Source organism: Salmo trutta, chromosome 14 (genome assembly GCF_901001165.1).
Source record: "Salmo trutta chromosome 14, fSalTru1.1, whole genome shotgun sequence".
Taxonomy (NCBI): domain Eukaryota; kingdom Metazoa; phylum Chordata; class Actinopteri; order Salmoniformes; family Salmonidae; genus Salmo; species Salmo trutta.
In genome coordinates, this window is record NC_042970.1 from 63,307,900 (window position 1) to 63,312,921 (window position 5,022).

The following is a 5,022-nucleotide window of genomic DNA, read 5'->3' on the forward strand; positions in this document are numbered from 1 at the left end:
TTCGCTTTGTCCATATTGGGTATTGTGTGTAGATTGGTGAGAAAATAAATATTTAAATAATTTTCGAATAAGGCTGTAACGTAACAAAATGTGTAAAAAGTCAACGTGTCTGATTACTTTCCGAATGCACTGTATAGTGTATCTACCTCAAATACCTCGTACCCCTGCACAGTGATATGATACTGGTACTCCCTGTATATAGCTTAATTATTGTGTCTTATTCCTTTTGTGTTACTATTTTTATTTGTATTATTTTATATATTTATTATTTGTTCTTATATAATTTTTTTTACTCTACATCGTTGGGAAGGGCTCTCTTCTTGAAGCATACCAAAATCATTAGCGGGAAGCTGTTAAGAAATAAAATAAAAATATACAGTGCAAAGCATGTTATGGTGATAGCCATGGACCAAGGTTAAAGTAAAGAAGTTAAAGTAAATAATGATTGAAAGTTCATGATAAAAAAATCTAATGAAGCTGTCTATCAATGTGAAGTTCAAATGAAAAACTAACATGGAAAAGGTTGATGATTAAATGTGTTCCTAACAGGAGTGCCATTCACTGTTTTGTCAGTCATCTTATCATTTTACATTTTAGTCATTTAGCAGACACTCTTATCCAGAGCAACTTACAGTAGTGAAAGCATACATTTCATACATTTAATTTCATGCATTTTCTTTAATTTCTTTTTTACTTTTTTGTACTGGCCCCCCGTGGGAATCGAACCCACAACCCTGGCGTTGCACACACCATGCTGGCATTGCAAACACCATGCTCTACCAACTGAGCCACAGGGAAGGCCATCCTCCTTATCCTCAATTGCTATGAGACAGACCCAGACCAATCGTTCAACATAGCTAGCTACTGTGTGACAGTACCGCTGCACTAACTAACAGCAAAGTCATTGGCCAAGTGGAACACAAAATCCTGTCATTTCTGTCTCTAGTAGAGGGGGAAGAAAATCAATGGTGCACACTGGAGAACAAGCTTAGTTTTATCATGGATGAAACTATCGGTGGTGAGGGGAGAGAATTGTTCAAATTCATGGCTGATGAACAGAACAGGATGTATGTTCAGTGGGCCATTATTGCATAACAAAGGCATCATACTCTGTCTCCACAAGTCATGAGTGACAACTAGCAAAGGAAGCAGCAGAACCATGCAACCAACCCTGATGATTTAAACATGCATAGTCAGCTGAAACGACGGAGTCACAAATAATCACCTAATGAAATAAATCAAAATGGCCACTAAAAATAAACACCAGAAGAACAACCGTGACAACGACGAGACAGCCTATAGGGAGGAAGTCACAGACCTGGCCGGGTGGTGCCAGAATAACAACCTATCCCTCAACGTAACCAAGACTAAGAGATTATTGTGGACTACAGGAAAAGGAGGACCGAGCACGCCCCCATTCTCATCGACGGGGCTGTAGTGGAGCAGGTTGAGAGCTTCAAGTTCTTTGGTGTCCACATCAACAACAAACTAGAATGGTCCAAACACACCAAGACAGTCGTGAAGAGGGCACGACAAAGCCTATTCCCCCTCAGGAAATTAAAAAGATTTGGCATGGGTCCTGAGATCCTCAAAAGGTTCTACAGCTGCAACATCGAGAGCATCCTGACTGGTTGCATCACTGCCTGGTACGGCAATTGCTCGGCCTCTGACCTCAAGGCACTACAGAGGGTAGTGCTTACGGCCCAGTACAACACTGAGGCTAAACTGCCTGCCATCCAGGACCTCTACACCAGGTGGTGTCAGAGGAAGGCCCTAAAATTTTTCAAAGAGCCCAGCCACCCCAGTCATAGACTGTTCTCTCTACTACCGCATGGCAAGCGGTACCGGAGTGCCAAGTCTAGGACAAAAAGGCTTCAACAGTTTTTACCCCCAAGCCATAAGACTCCTGAACAGGTAATCAAATGGCCACCCGGACTATTTGCATTGTGTGCCCCCCCCAACCCCTCTTTTTACGATGCTGCTACTCTCTGTTTATCATATATACATAGTCACTTTAACTATACATTCATGTACATACTACCTCAATTGTCCCGACCAACCAGTGCTCCCGCACATTGGCTAACCGGCTATCTGCATTGTGTCCCACCACCCGCCAACCCCTCTTTTACGCTACTGCTACTCTCTGTTCATCATATATGCATAGTCACTTTAACCATACCTACATGTACATACTACCTCAATCAACCTGACTAACCAGTGTCTGTATGTAGCCTCGCTACTTTTATAGCCTCGCTACTGTATATAGCCTGTCTTTTTACTGTTGTTTTATTTCTTTACCTACCTATTGTTCACCTAATACCTTTTTTGCACTATTGGTTAGAGCCTGTAAGTAAGCATTTCACTGTAAGGTCTACACCGGTTGTATTCAGCGCACGTGACAAATAAACTTTGATTTGATTTGAATCTAACACAAGAATCCAATGAAGGCTGAGCTCTAAATGAACTCCAGTGATCTAATATGCGTATTACCCAACTCCCTTCTTAAGTCTCCAGTTGGGGAAGAGAGGAGAAATATTGGAGTCTGTTATTAGACTCATGCTTGAAGTGACTTGATGTTGATTCCCTTCATTCGCACCCTGTAGATGCTCGTAATGTCTTAATGCCTTTCGTGCTGCCACAGAATGGAGCATTACAGGCCTATCAAGCCTGCCTCATTAGCTCAATGTGAGGGGGAACTGAACACCATGAACAATGGGGCGTAAAGGAAGTTGACTCTGAATAGGGGCCTTTTTAAGCCTTGTTCACACTGCAAGCCTTAATGGTCAAATCCATTTTGTTTTCAAATCCATTTTGGAATATTGACTGTCCAAACAGCAAGTTACCAAATCAGATTTGTGTGTGTTCAGACAGAAGTAATTTGCTGACATGGCTATGCTAGTTGTCATGGTAACAATGGGTGTGTGCGCAGTGGTGTAGGCTGATTGGCAGTGGTGCTCCTACTTCCAATCACTCAGAAGTTGTGTAGCAAGTTAAAGTGACAACAATGCCAGCCGTGGATGTTTCCCAGTTGCTTTGAATGTTCAAAATCATAGTGTAAGAACATGATCCAACTTTCAAAACGAGTCATTTTTAGCTAGCCACAGCAGTCAACTAGCTAGCTAGCTAGCTAGCGGTCTAGCTCTCTAGCACATTCACTCATTTGTTTGTAAATAATTAACCAACTAGTTGGCTACCACATGTTCTTGTCAAACTGTCAACAGAGTAGCTAGCAAGAAGCAAGATATTCCAAATAACAGTCTAAAACCCATTTGAGGGCAAATAAATCAGATTTGACCGTTCAGACAAGTCGCATGGCCAGGAATCAGATTTCTATCTGACTTCAAACCCCCTACAGAGGTGGTTAGAAATGTGGGCTGTTCAGAAAATAACATATTCAAGTAGGGTATGCAAGTTTGGGGGGGATTTGAGTCACTTCAAACTGCCAATGTGAACAAGGCTTTAGTTTCCCAACACATAAGGGAATGACATTTTCTCAAGATGCTGACCCAAGGTAAGTTTAGCATTTTATCCCCTCATGTTTAAGGTTACGATTTTGGTAAGCTGATGCTAGATCTGTGCCTATGGCCAACTTCTACATGGAACTTGCCATACACACAGTCCTCCACAGAAGTACATGATTAAAAGGTAGATTCATAAACAACAAGACATAGCCTACAGTGTGCTCTCACCTCTATTTGTGGACACTGATGACAATCTTTATGGCATTAGATGAGATATAACAACAAATGCTTTTATGTAATATACCTAATAGGTAATACTTCATAAGGGTGTAAATGAGTTAATACCAACACAGCTTCCCTGAGCAAAAATCTAAAATAAACTAACACTCAATAAAGACAATGTACATTTGATTGAAATAAATCTACTATTTATATTGATTGGAATGTTATTCATGAAAAGGAGTTCAGTATTTCCATACATCCCCTTACTTATTTTCAATCTACTAAAGGGTTAGTATTTGGATATTTACTAATAGTAAGAGTATGGCAGTGGGTCAGATAATAGTACAAACATACGTAGCATACAGTTACACCAGTTCCCTCCAATACAAAAGACCACAGAGGATAGATCAGTATCACATGACAGTTGGAGAGAAGGATTAGAGTTACAAAATTCCAGTAAGTTTACCAAAATTCCCAGGTTTTAGAAGAACATTTGCTATCTAGAACCGAAAAGGGTTCTTCAGCTGTCCCCATATAGGAATCCTTTGAATAACCCTTTTTAGTTCCAGGTAGAACCTTTTTGGGTTTAATGTATACTGAACAAAAATATACACGCAACAATTTACAATTTTACTGAGTTACAGTTCATATAAGGAAATCAGCTAATTGAAATAAATTCATTAGACCCTAATCTATGGATTTTACATCACTGGGGCACAGGCATGGGTTGGCCTGGGAGGGAATAGGCCCAACCACTGGGGAGCCAGGCCCAGCCAATTAGAATTAGTTTTACCCCACAAAAAGGCTTTATTACAGACAGAAATACTCCTCAATTTCATCAGCTGTCCAGATGGCTGGTCTCAGATGATCCCACAGGTGAAGAAGCCGGATGTGGAGGTCATGGGCTGACATGGTTAGACGTGGTCTGCAGTTATGAGGCTAGTTGGACGTACTGCCAAATTCTCTAAAACGTTGGAGGCGGCTTATGGTAGAGAAATTAACATTACATTCTCTGGCAACAGCTCTGGGGGACATTCCTGCAGTCCGCATGCCAATTGCACACTTCTTCACACTTCTTGAGACATCTGTGGCATTGTGTTGTTTGACAAAACTGCACATTTTAGGAGTGGCCTTTTATTGTGTCCAGCACAAGGTGCACCTGTGTAATGATCATGCTGTTTAATCAGCTTCTTGATATGCCACACCTGTCAGGTGGATGGATTATCTTGGCAAAAGAGAAATGTTCACTAACTGGGATGTAAACAAATTTGTGCACAACATTTTAGAGAAATAAGCTTTTTGTGCACTTGGAACATTTCTGGGATCTTTTATGTTCATA